At 41.4% G+C, this 15,295-nt stretch overlaps 1 protein-coding gene across 3 annotated transcripts in view; it reads left to right on the top strand.

Annotated features, from left to right (window-relative positions):
• PAK3 (p21 (RAC1) activated kinase 3) overlaps positions 1-15,295 on the top strand; it is a 415,175-nt gene that overhangs the window by 87,207 nt on the left and 312,673 nt on the right. Inside the window, exon 3 of one of the 3 annotated variants that reach the window (XM_074324355.1) lies at positions 10,325-11,319. The exons of the other annotated variants lie outside the window; for them this stretch is intronic. The gene's annotated coding sequence lies outside the window, so the exon portion shown is untranslated. The remainder of the gene's footprint in view (positions 1-10,324; positions 11,320-15,295) is intronic. 3 annotated transcript variants of the gene reach the window in all.

Below are 15,295 nucleotides of genomic sequence, written 5' to 3' on the forward strand. Positions count from 1 at the left end.
CTGTTAGTAGTTGCTTGGTGTATTTGGTGCTCCCTGATTGGGGGCATAAATATTGATGACTGTTATGTCTTCTTGTTGTACAGTCCCATTCACCATTATGAAATGTTCATCTTTGTCTCTTGTTATCTTTTTCACCTTGAAGTCTGTTTCATCTGATATCATTATGGCTACACCTGATTTTCTCTGGGTACCATTTGCTTGGAGTGTCAATTTCCACCCTTTCACTTTGAGTCTATGCTTGTCCTTGTAGCTGAGATGTGTCTCTTGGAGACAGCATATGGTTGGGTTTAGTTTTTTGATCCAATCTGCTACTCTGTGCCTTTTTATTGGTGAGTTCAGTCCATTTACATTTAGGGTGATTATTGATATGTGAGGATTTCCTGTCATTCTATCTTTAGTTTTCTGGTAAGGCTGTGTCTCCATTGTTTCTTTGCCTTTTTGTTGTCTATTATTTCTGTGTGGTGGTATTCTATGATGTTTCCCTCTGTTTCTTCTTTTATTTCAGTATATATTTCAGTTCTGGATTTTTTTTAGAGTGGTTACCCTTAAGTTTATGTAAAAGAAAGTTTGATATTTAGAGTATTCCATTTTCTTCAGCACGCTTACTTTCTCCATTCCCATATTCGGTTCAGGCCTTTACTCTCCCCTTTTTGAGTTTTGGTTGCCACAAATTGTCCCTGTTGATGGTGGTCGAATAGCCTCCTTTAGTATTTCTTGTAGTGCAGGTCGTGTATTAGAAAATTCCCTCAGCTTCTGTATGTCTGGAAAGGTCTTTATTCCTCCTTCATATCTAAAGGATATCTTTGCTGGATATATTATTCTTGGCTCATGATTTCTCTCTTTCAATAGTTTGAATATTTGGTTCCACTCCCTCCTGGCTTGTAGAGTTTCTGCTGAAAAATCTGATGATAATCTAATGGGCTTTCCTTTGTAAGTTACCGTCTTCTTTTCCTGGCTGCCTTGAGGATTCTTTCTTTGTCGTTGATTTTAGACAGCTTCAATACAATGTGCCTTGGAGAAGGCCTGTTGGGATTGAGGTAACTAGGTGTTCTATTTGCTTCTTGGATTCGAGGGTCCAGTTCTGTCCACAAATTTGGGAAGTTCTCATCGACAATTTGTTTGAATATATTCTCTGTTCCTTCTCTCTTTCTTCTCCTTCTGGTATGCCCATTATTCTTATATTGCTCTTTCTGATGGAGTCAGAAAGTTCTTGTAGAGTTCTTTCATTTCTTTTAAGTCTCAAGTCTCTTTCTTCTTCCATCTGTGTCATTTTCAGGTTTCTATCTTCGATGTCACTGATTCTTTGCTCCATCTGGTCAACTCTACTACCTAAGCTGGTTATTTCATTCTTAATTTCTTCTATTGAGTTCTTAATCTCCAGAAATTCTATTTGGTTCTTTTTTAAAATTTCAATCTCTTTCGTAAAATGCTCATGCTGTTCTTTGATTGAGTTTCTGAGTTCATTTAACTGCCTATCTGTGTTTTCTTGTATCTCGTTGAGTTTTTTCAGAACTGCAATCTTGAATTCTCTGTCATTTAAGTCACATATTTCTGTATCTTTAAGTGCCTTTTCTGGAGATTTTTCACTTTCTTTCTGAGCTATCTTGTTGCCTTGGTTATTCATGGCAATTACTGATTTATTATTTCTCTTCCTAGACATCTACAGGAGTGACTTCTGCAACAGGTTAATAGGAAGAGGTCTTTCTTTTGTTTTCCAGTACTTGTTGGTAGAATGTTTTATTTTTTCTCCAACTGCAGCCTATTTTTCTTCTCCCACATGGTAGTGCTATGTTTTCTCTGCACTATTCCAGCTTCTCACACAATGGGGGGATTTCCTGGTAGACGGGCTTCTCCTCTGTTAATAGTTCGTCTAGGTCACAGGGCGCAGTGTCCCGGTGGGTATGCGGAGAGCTTTTGATGTTCCAAAGCTCTTCCAGCTCCAGATTCAGAGCCCGTATGTTTCAGCAGTTCTGTTTACTCCTGCAGGATCCGCCCAGATAGGTGGGGCCAGGGGCGTGGTGAGTTGTGAGAGGTGGCCCAGAGCAATGGCGCCAGTGTTCACCACCACCACAGCCAGTCCTGCTTCCACAGCTCCCTCCTCTCTGCTGGAAGTAGTTGGGCTGCGAATCTGTGTCTGCGGTCCACAGTTATCAGAACAGCAAATATTCTGTTCTTTTGATCTGACACTGCCACTGTTCTGGTTTCAGCACCGTGCAGGTGTGGGCGGGCCAAGCTCTGGGAGGGTAGGGAGGGGCGGCTAGTCTCAGTGCCCAAGGCTTCCGTTCTCTGCTCGGCAGTGGGGGCTTAAACCACACCTTTCAGCCTTCCTCCCTCAGTCCTTTCTCCAAGTTCTGTGCCGTGACCGCTGGGCTCAGCCCTGTTATATGCTGCCCCCTCAGCCCTGTGGGCCATAAGTGGAGACCTACCAGTCCGAGCTCTTCCCTCTCCCGCAGCTTCGGTATTTCTGGGACGCAGCACATTAGGAGCACTGAGCCAAGTCTGAGTCCTGCTCCCGTGCAGCTCCCTCCCTGCAACTCTCCCTTCCCCCCTCCCCCACTCACGTGATTCACCCACCCTTAGGTGAATTCAGTAGTGGGCCTCTTCGTCCCACCTTTCTGCTGTGCAATGAGTCCTTTGTGGAGTTATTGTTATTCGATTAGTTGTGAATTCCAGGGGAGCTTTACAGAAGCTCACCTCACGCCGCCATTTTGATGACCATACAGATATTTCTTCATCTATATAATTGGGGTTATTTTCTAGTCTTATCTCCCTCAGATCTGTGAGTATAAGATATAAAACCTTCCAGGAAAAGTTTTTGCAAAATGTAAAGAGCTAGTATGCTAATGTCAGGAGTTGATATCACAAATCATGCTTCCTGGGATTGTGTTACATGTTGGGCAACTAGAGCTTCTTCAGTGTTATGTAATAATCCAGGGAAGCTACATATTTTTCTGGCTCAGTTAAATCCTGGACAAGCCATTACCATTTCTGCTTTTCATGGCTCTGTGAATTTTTAAGCTGTAGCCAACTTTTTGAATTCCTTATCTGTATCTTGCATCAAGTGTAGTTGGAATACCACCGGCGAAATCCTCAGCCTTTTGTATATCAAGGTATTATATAAACTCAGTGAAAGCCTGTCATGCAGGGTGTCATGCGGGGTCTCTGGTCCCGCTCCCCACATAAGAATGCAGGATGTGGCGAGGCCAAAAAGAACACCCACGGAGCCATAGATGGGGGAGTCATACCAGTATAGTCTCACTGCCAACTGGGTTGGAAACACAGGAAACAGGAGCCACACTATCTGCAACCTGCCATCCATTTCTCTACCAACTGACCTCTCCTGCCAACTTCAATCCACGCTTTCCAGCCCAGCCACCATCTTCTTGGTATCCCCTCATTTTCTGCTAGCGTAGCCACAGCAATTATATTAGTGGCCAATGGCTCACTGGTTACAGCTGACGGCCAACTACCCACAGCTTAGGGCCATCCAATCACAGTTTATGGCCATTTACTACCTGAGCCAGCACCTTTCCATGTGAGGCTGAGAGCCTGGAAACTGCACTCCTGGCTCTGTCCCCGAAAACCTTCTAAGATGTCTCCAGCCTATTCCATTTTTGCAAAATCACAACTTAGCTATCACAGAGGTCATGGTGCAGATTAAATTAAAATATGTGAAAATGTCTTATTCAATGGGAGCACCTTCCTCATAGTGGGTGTTCAAAAGATGGTGACTCTTTTAGTGATTCTAGTTGTTATTCTTGGGGAGAGTGAAGAAATGCAAAAGGGGAGGGAGGCAGCAGCAAGGGGCAGGCAGTTTGAGTAGTTGGGACTCCTTGATCACAGAGTGTGCCAATTTACCGATTCCTTGAAATGAAGGTGTGGTTTTGAAACACAGCTCCCTCTTTTCACACAGGAGCAGTATGTGCACATGGCTGTGTCTGACTTCCCATGTAGCTTCCTTTATATTTCCCAGATGTTGGCAAGTGGCAATGGGATGTAGCCTAGTTAAAGGCCTACCTGTTCCACCATCCTTCTCTGTTCACCCCTCTGGCATGCAAACGACTTAGCTGCAAAGCAGGCAAAAGTCTCTGACCAAGAAATAACTTCTATTATCCCTCAAAGCAGACATGAAGGACAGGGGAGCAGATAAATCCAGGGAAACAATGGAGGGGAGCAGTCTCCTAAGTCCTATGTAAAGTTATTTTACAGAATTAGCAAACTTGTTCAGAAATTATGAATGTTGCACGTGTTTAGCGCCATACGTGAAAAAAATACACAGGCATACAAAGAAAAATAAGCATTGTGCTCCTCTATCCATTCCCTCTCTGCAGAGTAAGTAATAGTCACAGCCTGGGTCAAAATCCTCCCCCAACCTTCCTGTGCACATGCAAATACATGCAGGCATGGAGCACATCTATAGGGTATTTTGCTATCGGTACTAGAATGGGACTGTGATATATACATTCCTCTGAAGCTAGGCTTTTATACTTAAGAGTACATCCCAGTACATCAGTAGTTACAGATCTTGGCTCATTCTTTCAAATGTCTGTATAATAGGAATATACCAGGATTTATTCAGCCGTATTTTATTGGTGAGCATTCAAGTTGTGTAGGAATTTGTGGTAATTCCCCTGAAAAAGGGCAGCAGCCTCATACATCTGGGCATTTTTACCTGTGTTGGTGGGAAGATTGCTCGGTCAAAGGGTTTTAATTTACCTATGGCAAGATTGCTTGACTGGTATTTATAAATAGCATTCAGATTTCCTCGTTTTATTATCAAAAAGTTTATTTTTCATCCATTATGCAGATTGCATTTGCCTTCTCAATTAATGTATCACCCCATAGTAAAGGGTATGACTTGAAAAGGACTTTTATAAAGAGTGGGCATTCAAGGATATGATCCTTTCTTTTGTGGGATCCCTGAAAGAGGCAGATTGTAATTTATCAAACTGGACTAAATTCTCTTGATGTCTTCCTTTAGTGATTGAGTCCAATTATTGTCCTGCCCTTTCTAGCCACGATAACCCTAGGCCCAACCTTGAGAAGCACAGAGAAAATAAATTTTGTTGGCAATAAACATGTTCTGGGTTCTCCCTCAGATAAAGATTCCTTTGCAAAACAATAAGAGGGACTAGAGAGGCTGGAATAGGAAGATAAGCAGATATTGCAGAAAATGAGGAATATCAATCTGCTTTACTAATTTCTTTTGCAAAAGTATTGCTGAATCGTGCCTTTTAATATCACGGACATGGTTGTTCATTGTAGAATTCTTTCAAACTTGTATAACAAAATGGTAAGATGCTAATATGTGGCTTGATTTATAAAAATTCTAGTCACATACCATTTTCCATGCATGTAATGTCTATATAAAAGTATTTTGCCATATATATTATACTTTATGCTTTTTAAAGCACTTTTCACAATCTAATTTCAGCCTTCCAGGAGCCTTGTATGACAGCAATCACTCTCTTCATTTGACAACAGAGAAAATTAGTCCTGGAGAGGTAAATGACTTGTCCAAAGTCACATACATAATTGGCAACAAGGTTAAGCTGTAAAGAACCTACATGGGAAGTCAGACACAGCCATGTGCATATACTGCTCCTGTGTGAACAAGAGGCAGCTATGTTTCAAAATCACACCTTTGTTTCAAGGAATCAGGAAATTGGCAAGCCCTGTGATCAAGCAGTCCCAACTACCCAAACTGCCTGCCCCCTGAACTTGGAATTCCCCATCTGGTATTCATTCTACTTAGGGAAGGGGGTGTATCATGAGATCTTAATTCTATTTCTCATCAGGCCTCTGCTTTAGTCTCATTTGATCTAACGCAATTTCTTTTACTCTAGGTATACAGATCCATGCTTCTTTCCATGGTTGATTTAATGCTGATTGAACACCAGTAATGTGCTAGGTGCTCTAGGGACCATTGAATTAAATCTGGTTGTTGCCCTGTAGCTCCCAATCTCAATTTGTTGGAGCCCAATCTAAAATAGTTATTGCTCTGGGCAGACAGTACAGGCTTATAAGAACATTTTTCCTCTCTAAGCTTGTTTCTCACCATTTTTCCTTAGGACCTCTAAGGGAATTTCTTATTGTCAGACAGGAATATCTGGTAACTGGTCTCTGACTAGTACAAAAAAATAGACCTTTATTTTTCCCAATTTGTGCTTAAAGGTGAATGTGTCAGTTTGTTTTTCCTTCCAGAATAACAAAGAGAAGCCAACTTTCTCTTCTGAGGAGTCAGAAGCGCCACTTACCCAACATGGTTTGGGGCACACTGGAATGGGCTCTCTGACCCCCCAAATTTTCCTTATCATCTGAAATGTCCTTCTTAGAGAAGCCCTTGACTCCTTCCTGACTCTCATATCCTGTCAGTTATCATGGTGTGTTGACCATGTTCTGTGTATGTCCTTGGGGATATTTCAAACATCTATCCTTTTTCTAACAATTTCTACTGCGATTAACCTTGCCACCATAAACAGTTACAACAAGGTCCCAGCAAACCTCCCTACTTATATTATCTCTAGTCCATTGTACATTCTATTGGCAGAATTATATTTCTGAAACACCATTCTGGTCATGTCATACCCCTGGTCAAAAACCATAGCTGGCTGGAATGGTAGTTATCAAAGCCCATTTGTTTGTTTGTTCTTTGTTTTCCAATTAGCAGGGGGGCACTTTTTTCAAATAAAATATTAGGTAATTAAAACCCCAGAATGAAAATCATTTAAAAGTAGACATGCTCACACAATGCAGTATATAGATGACGTATTACAGAATTGTACACTTGAGAGCTATATAACTTTACTAGCCATTGTCACCCCAATAAACCTTAATTTAAAAAAATTATAGATATGCTTTAGTTGAAGCGAGGAGGGAGGACCCAGAACCTCCCTTCTTTCAAGGGCCTCAGGGAATACAGTGTGAATTAAGACAACTGGCCTATACATGAGGTCCCAACCCCTAAGTTTGGCATTCAAGAGTGCACTAACCTTACCCTAACATGCTTTTCCTGTGAGACTTCCAACTCTTCTTTGGGGAAAGGAACGCTTTGCTCTGGTAGTTTAGTCTGCTCTCTCTTCCTCACACATCTGTGGCATTCCCCACTATTTACCCTTGCACATGTCACATCCCTGAGACTGAAATGACCACTACTGCTCTCTCTTCCTGTCTGAGTTGCGTTCATCCCTCAAGGGCCAGCTGTAGTCCTCTACTTCAAGAAACCTTTCCTGGCTCCCCTTTTAAATAGGGACTCACTTGCTGTGGCTATAATGACTTTATCTTCCAAACAAACAACAACAACAAAAAATGGAGACAGAAGCTATTCAGCAGAGATTTCTATAGACTCTGTTTTTATGTACTCCATCTAGCTAAATAAGCTTTATGTCATGATTGTTAAATGTGGGTCCAAAATTCCCTGAGTTTTTGTCCAGGCTTTGCTACTTATTAGTCATGTGATTCTAGTTACCATGCCTCAAGTCCCTCATCTGTAAAACGGGAACAATAACAGTACTCATCTCAAAGGGTTACGTGAGGATGACATTGTGTCACACTCCTAGCACACTGTTTAACAACTTAGTATGCAGTTGTTAAATATTACCTGTTATTAGGATAGCCCAGACATGAGGTGATAAAGGGCTGATCTAAGGCAGAGGCAATAGGGTGTCCACTGAGGGCAGATATGTTGGGAGGTCTAAAAGTAGGGAATTATGTACAGAATAAGATAGAGACTAATACACAAGCAGTGGAGGGTAAAACAGATTGCTCTATCACAATGTCGGGAAGGAAATGTCCTGAGAGTTTTGTTTTCCCAAAGCCTGTATCAGCAAGGCTCAATTATCACTGAACCTGTGCTCAGTAATCAAATTTATCAGTCATGAGTACTTTAGCAATATTTTTCCCCAGTTAATTGGGAGCTAAGAGGATAGCCATTTGGAATTTGACCACAAAACAGAATATGTTGGAGGGGTGAAACAGAGCTCGAGGGTCTGTCAGGAAATGGAGCTTCTGTGGCAACAGGTGGGGGCACTGTACCAGGCATAGCATAAGCTCTCTATAAATGTTAGCTGGTATCATTAAGACTTCACTAGTTGCCTGGGGCAGGTTGAGACAGGGCCAAGATAACTGAATAGAGACATGAAAAAGCCAAAAGAGAAACTTTGGTAGTTTGCCAATGTAAAAGTGTGTGTGTGTGTGTGTGTGTGTGTGTGTGTGTGTGTGTGTGTGTGTGTGTGTCTGTGTGTATGCTAGAGTGCAAAGGGAGAGGTCACACGATCCAAAATGGTTTTCTTACCAGGAAGAAATTAGCTGTTTAAATCCTTTCAAAGAACAGCCATTATTCCACATAGAGTGGAGGACCACAGAAAATATTACTATTCAGTGAACTCTTTTGGGGCAAGGTCCATGCCTTACTCATCTCATGTGTATATCATCAGTTCTCATTCAATAATTGTTGTTCTGTATACAGTTGTTGAGGAAAGGAAGGGAGGAAGAAAGGAGGGAGAGAGGAAGGAAGGGAGGCAGAGAAGGAAGGAAGGAAGGATGGATTAGGATACAATGATTAAATCATCTGTCCCAGGGAGTTTTGGAGGTAAATAGAGGTTTCTGACCTGTTCCTTTTATTCTAAAATTGGTGTTTCCTTTGGCACTCACAATGATAAATAGTAAAAATTCAACAAGGATAGTAGTCCCTGTTTTTGGCTGGAAATGAATATGAGTTTGGCATGGAGAAGCGTAGCGACTAGACCTGGATTTATTTTTACCTCCTGGGAGTGAGATGAGAGTGATATATGGCTCCAGTCCATTCATTTTATGCACCATTTAATGAAATTCAAATCTGATGTTCACTCTGGGTAAAGGCAAGGCAAGGATAAGAGCTAAAAGCCAATTCAATTATATAAAATCAATAAATATTTATTAAACGCCTACATTGAGCAAAGTAAGCAAATGTTGAGTACCTACTCTGTGTAAACATAGCAGAAATTATGAATGGTTCCCTACCCTAGGGGATTTACAGTCTAGGTGAGGACTCAAGTTTAATATACCTGAAGCAATAATGAATAATGCAAGTCAGATTAAAATCCAATCCAACAAACATTTGTTAAGCATTTGCTATATGCCATTCATTGTAGATTGCATGATTAATAATAAGCGCAAACAGGTGATGTGAGGAAGATAATGAACTAGGATGCTCCAGGCCCTCATGAAAACACCAACTAAACATCTAAGGACTGATTAAAATAACATTATAGAAACTCTGAAAACCAGTCAAAGACAAATAGCAACCAAGCAAATGACCAATCAAGAAAAAGCTACATTCACAATGGCAGGAAATTTCTTGCCATTTTACTCACCTTTGCCTCACCCCCTCCCCAGTGTGATGCAGCATGCTTGGGAGGAATCAGCCCCATTCCTAGTTCCCACCCTTGGAATAGAAGGAGCAGAGTGAAACTTGTTTGCAATGTTCTGGCCTGTCTGTGGGCTACGTGATGAACTGGTTTCTGTCTCACCTGACTCAGAGATTAGATGGAGAATGGCAGCATAATTTAGAAGTATGGCTGAAAACAACGGTGGTAATGATAGGTGCTGCATTGTGTGAAAATTGCAGAAGAATTTTGGATGCCTGGGAGCAAGAGATGATGGGAAAAGGAATACAATAGAATATCGAAGGCCCCAAGAAGAAGCAAGGGTGAAACTCTGGGAAATTAAGACATTTAAAAGCAGCTGGAGAAAATAAAAAATAAAACCGTATGTACACAAGCCCAGACAGGATGTATACCCAGAAAAAGACCTGAAAAGAACTTAAAAGCTTTGACCTGGAATGATCTCAAGGCTCAGTGGCCTGCTAATTATTAAAGGTCTTCCACATTAGTCTGCAGAGACTGGAAAAGGTGGCTGCCTTGTAAAATGTTCAATTTTGAAAAAAGAAAGATCACAAGATACAAAAACACAGGGAAAGCTGGCATGCTAAATGGAACAAAATACATCTCCAGAAACTGCTCCTGAAGAAATACACACATTGGGCTCACTAGACAAAAACTTTAAAACAGCTGTCTTAACCATGCTGAAAAAGCTAAAGAAAAACACAGACAAAGAACTAAAGGAAATAAAGTGCTATGGACTTAACTGTGCCACCCATTCATATATTGAAGTCCAAACCCCCAGTGTTATGGTATTTGGAGATGGGGCTTTCGGGAGGTAATAGGGTTTAGATGAAGTTATGTGGGTGGGTCTCTGATGATGGGATTCGGGCCTTCATAAGAAGAGATACCAGAAAGCTTGCTTATGCTTTCTCTTTTTCTCTCTCTGTCATGTATGGACAAAGCAAGAAGGTGGTTGTCTACAAGCCAAGAAGACAGTTGTCACCAGAACCCAACCATGCTGACACCATGATCTCAGACTTCCAGCCTCCAGAAGTGTGAGAAAATCAATTCCTGTTGTTTAAGCCATAGAGTCTGTGGTATTTTATTGTGGCAGAATGGACAGACTAAAACATCAGAAAAACAATATATGAACACATGAGAATATCAACAAAGACATAGAAATTATGCAAAAGAACCAAATTCTGAAGCTGAAAAATAAATGAATTGAAAACTGCACTAGAGGATTTCAAAGGCAGATTCAAACAGACAGAAGAAGTAATTAGCAAATTTGAAGACAGATCATTTGAAGTTATCTAATCTGAGGAGCAAAAAGAAATGAATAAAAGTGATCAGAACCTAAGAGACTTATGGGATATCATTAAACACAGCAGTATGGACATTATTGGAGTCCCATGAGGAGACGAGAGAAAGTACAGAAATTTGAAGAAATAATGGCTAAAACTTCCAAATTTGAGGAAAGACATAGAATATACACAAAAGGAAATGAAAAGGGAATCTAATCCAAGATGTTTAATAAACTCCAATCAGGATAAACCCAAAAAAGACCCACATAAAGGCATACTATAATAAGTCAAAAGAAAATGACAGAGAATCTTGAAAGCAGCAAGAGAAAAGTGACTTGTCATATATAAGGGATTCTCCCATAAGACTATCAGTAGATTTCTCAGCAGAAATCTTGTAGGCCAGAAGATAGTGGGATAATATATTTTAAATGCTGAAAGAAAAATAAACTGTCAACTGAGAAGTCTATATCTAGAAAAACTCTCCTTCAAAAATGAGGGAGATATAAAGACACGTACAAGACAACAAAAGCTGAGAGCATTTATTCCTACTAGACCCACCCTGAAAGAAATGCTAAAGGAAGTCCTTGAAGTTGAAATGAAAGAATACTACACAGCAATTTGAAACCATATGAAAACAAAGTTCTTCAGTAAAGGTAAATACATGGGCAAATACCAAATGTGTGTGTGTGTGTGTGTGTGTGTGTGTGTGTGTAGTTTTTGTTTATAACTCCTCTTTGTATTTTCTAAAGGATTTAAAAGACAAATGCATTAATAACATAAATCTATGTTAATGGGGTACACATTATATAAAGATCTAATTTGTGACATCAGTAACATAAAAAGAAGAGTTGGTGGAGCTATAAAGGAGTAGAGATTTTGTATGTGATTAAATTTAAGTTGGTATCAATTAAAGGCAGATTGTCATAACTTTAAGATGTTATGGTAACCACAAATAAATTATAAATATACATAAAAGGAAATGAAAAGAAAATCAAAGAGCATGGAATGGACATGCCTCAAGGAGCAGACAGTGCAGACCCTTCCCTGGGGATGGGAGGAAGGCTGCTAGCCTTCTCTGGGCGATATATCTCACTTGACTGCACTCGACTACATTAATTCCAGGAATTGAAGAACTGATGTCGATCAGGGACTAAGATACAGTGCCATCTCATGCTGCCCTGCTCTCTCTGCCTGGTATTTCAGCAAATTTGTATAGGATGTATAGGCTTGGTGGGACAACCTCCCATACAGCTTTCAGATATTTCTGTTACTCTCCTGCTGATTGTTCTCTGGTACCCTCCCTAAGGAATTGGCAACCTGTGAAGCCTCAGTGAGTTTCAAGGGGAGGAGGTGAGTTTTATGGCAAGTTTCCTTTTGTCACATCCTCCCTAAACCTCCTTATTATTTCTCTGCATCTATCAAAAGACTACAGTAAAATTCCCACCTTGATGTTGAGGAGGAAGCCTCTCCTCCCTGCCAAATACTTATTAGTGTTCACTGAGGAGAAACTTTGTGTAGAAGGGTAACAGGATTGATGTGTGAGAGTTATTGGGAATCTGCGGTGAGAGGGAAGCGCAGAACTGAAAAGATCTAGGGAGCTTTTCAAGAGAGGGGCTGCTTAGTTCAAGTCAACAATTGTTAAATATTAGATTTCAATACTCCACACCAGAATTTTCACATGATACTCAGTTTGAGAACTAGATTAACTATAGAATTCATTTGCTGTTTTTTTATTTTTTTTAAAAGATTTTATTGGGGAAGGGGAACAGGACTTTATTGGGGAACCCTGTTTACTTCCAGGGCTTTTCCCAAGTCAAGTTGTTGTCCTTTCAATATTAGTTGTGGAGGGCGCAGCTCAGCTCCAGGTCCAGTTGCTGTTGTTAGTTGCAGGGAGAGCAGTCCACCATCCCTTGCGGGAGTAAAGGAATCAAACCGGCAACCTTGTGGTTGAGAGCCCACGCTTCAACCAACTGAGCCCTTCTGGAGCTCAGTGGCAGCTCAGCTCAAGGTGCTCTGTTCAATCTTAGTTGCAGGGGGCGGAGGCCACCATCCCTTGCAGGAGTCAAGGAACTGAACCGGTAACCTTGCGGTTGAGAGCCCACTGGCCCATGTGGGAATTGAACAGACAGCCTTTGGAGTTAGAAGCATGACACTTCAACCACCTGAGCCACCTGGCCGGCCCATCATTTGCCTTTAAGATTCCAAAAAGATTAATCTTCCTAGTTATATTGGCTAAATGGATGGATGGATGAAGGAACTTTGGATGTATGGATAAACCATAGATGAACAGATGGATTGATTTTGGATATATAGTTAAAGGGATGTTGGATGGATGGATGGATGGATGGATGGATGGATGGAAGGATAGGGAGCCTGACTGAGACAAAACAAAACAAAAACACTCAAGTTGATCTGCTTGCTTCCTGATTGTTTTTTAAGTTCAAGACATCATACCTCAAGACATCAAGAAATACTTCCTGTTCATTTCCCATTCCTTTCATTAGGTTTTAAATGTGCCCAACAGTGGTACAAATATTGCATCTTAACTTAGTTTCAATACATTTAAATAACATTAATTCTCACTGTGAAAGTTTAACCTTCATTACAGGTCAGTTTGTTCTTAGCTAAACTCTCTCCATTGTCTTATAATTTTGGCAACTAGTGAACAACTAACTCCAAGGAACCCATGGTCACCCTTGTCTCAATCAAATTACAAAGTGAACTAGTGATGTGGTCAAAGCTAGTTGTTTGAAATGGTTCATCCATTGGAAACAAGACTTTTCACTCATTAGCATATACATGCCACACATACAGATTGATTACCTACTGTATAGCTCTCATCTTTGGAGAGCTTACAGTATAGTGGGAGAAACTGATATGTGAAATAGGGAACTAAAATGCAGTAATGAGTACTATATTGGAAGTAGATAGAAAGGGTTGGGAGAGTCTAGAGCAAGGGGTGATTAACTACTTGAGAGGGTTAGAGGTTTCTTATAGGAGGGATGTACTGGGAATCCCTGTAGGCCAACTCAAGAAGATTAGGCTTCCTCCTATATATAGAGGGAAACCAACAAAGGGCTTCTTTGAGCAGAGAACAGAGTAGCAAAATATATTTCAACACTTTCTGGTTGACTCTGGCCCATCATCATGCTCAGTTACTACAGTGACTGTAAAAATCTGTGGATGAATCAGTTATGATTTACAAACATTTGGTGAACCAAATCAGGGGTGGGAGCAGCATTTTTGTTGTTGTTGTTTGTTTGATTGTGTACTTGTCATTGTATTTTTTTTTCCTCTAGCATAAACACTGCTTTCATCATTCTCAGCCTCCTTTGACTCTTCAGCAGTGATCAGAACATACTCTTATTTAGGGGTTACTACTGCAACCTATTTTCAGCTTTGGTTTTCTCTCTCTCTCCCTCCCTCCCTCTGTCTTTCTCTCATTTAACATTTTAGGCATCTGTGGATAGAACTCAGGGGGTCTATGAGCTTAGATGGGAAATAAGTACATTTGCATTTTTACTAATATTTAACTGAACTTTAGCTTTTTCTTCAATTACAAATGCAGTAAATGAACCAGAGTAGCATTAGCAAGAGTTAATAAAGAAGATCAAGGGAAGACATCATCAAAATGGCGGCGTGAGGTGAGCCACCGTAAAGCTCCCCTGGAATTTACAGTGAATTGAACAATAACTCCACAAAGGACTCCCTGAACAGCAGACAGGCAAGATGAAGAGGCTCACTACCAAAGTCAACTACAGGTGGACGAATGACGCCAGCAGGGGAGGAGGGAAGGGAGAAGTGCGGAGACGGATCTGCGCAGGCGCAGGACGCAGGCTTAGTTCAGTGCTCCGAGCACGCTGCATCCCGCAACTACCGCAGCTGCAGGAGAGGGAAGAACTCGGACTGCTAGAGCTCCGCTTATGACGCACAGGGCTGAGGGGGCAGCACATAACATGGCTGAACCCAACGCTCACGGCAGAGACTTCGAGCAAAGACTGAGGGAAGAAGGCTGAAAATGGTGGTTTAAGCCCTCACTGCCAAGCAGAGAATGAAAGCCTTAGGCAGTGAAACTAGCTGCCCCCTCCCTACCCTCCCAGAGCTCACCCCGCCCCCACCTGCCCTGTGCTAGAAGAGGAAGAGTGGCAGTGTCAGATCAAAAAACAGAATATTTGCTCTTCTGAGAACTGTGGACCGAAGACACAAATTCCCAGCCCAACTAGTTCCGGCAAAGGGGAGGGAGCTGTGGAAGCAGGACTGGCTGTGGTAGTGGTCGCCGCCATTGTTCTAGGCCACCTCTCACAACTCACCCCACACCTGACCCCACCTATCTGGGCGGATCCCTGCAGGAGTAAAAAGAACTGCTGAAACATAAGGGCTCTGAATCTGGAGCTGGAAGAGCTTTGGAACTTCAAAAGCTCTCCGCATACCCACCGGGACACTGTACCCTGTGACCTAGATGAACTATAAACAGAGGAGAAGCCCGTCTCCCAGGGAATCCCCCCCTGGTGTGAGAAGCTGGAATAGTGCAGAGAAAACATAGCACTACCGTGTGGGAGAAGAAAAATAAGCTGCAGTTGGAGAAAAAATAAAACATTCTACCAACAAGTACTGGAAAACAAAAGAAAG

Source organism: Rhinolophus sinicus, chromosome X, assembly GCF_036562045.2.
Source record: "Rhinolophus sinicus isolate RSC01 chromosome X, ASM3656204v1, whole genome shotgun sequence".
NCBI classification, from domain to species: domain Eukaryota; kingdom Metazoa; phylum Chordata; class Mammalia; order Chiroptera; family Rhinolophidae; genus Rhinolophus; species Rhinolophus sinicus.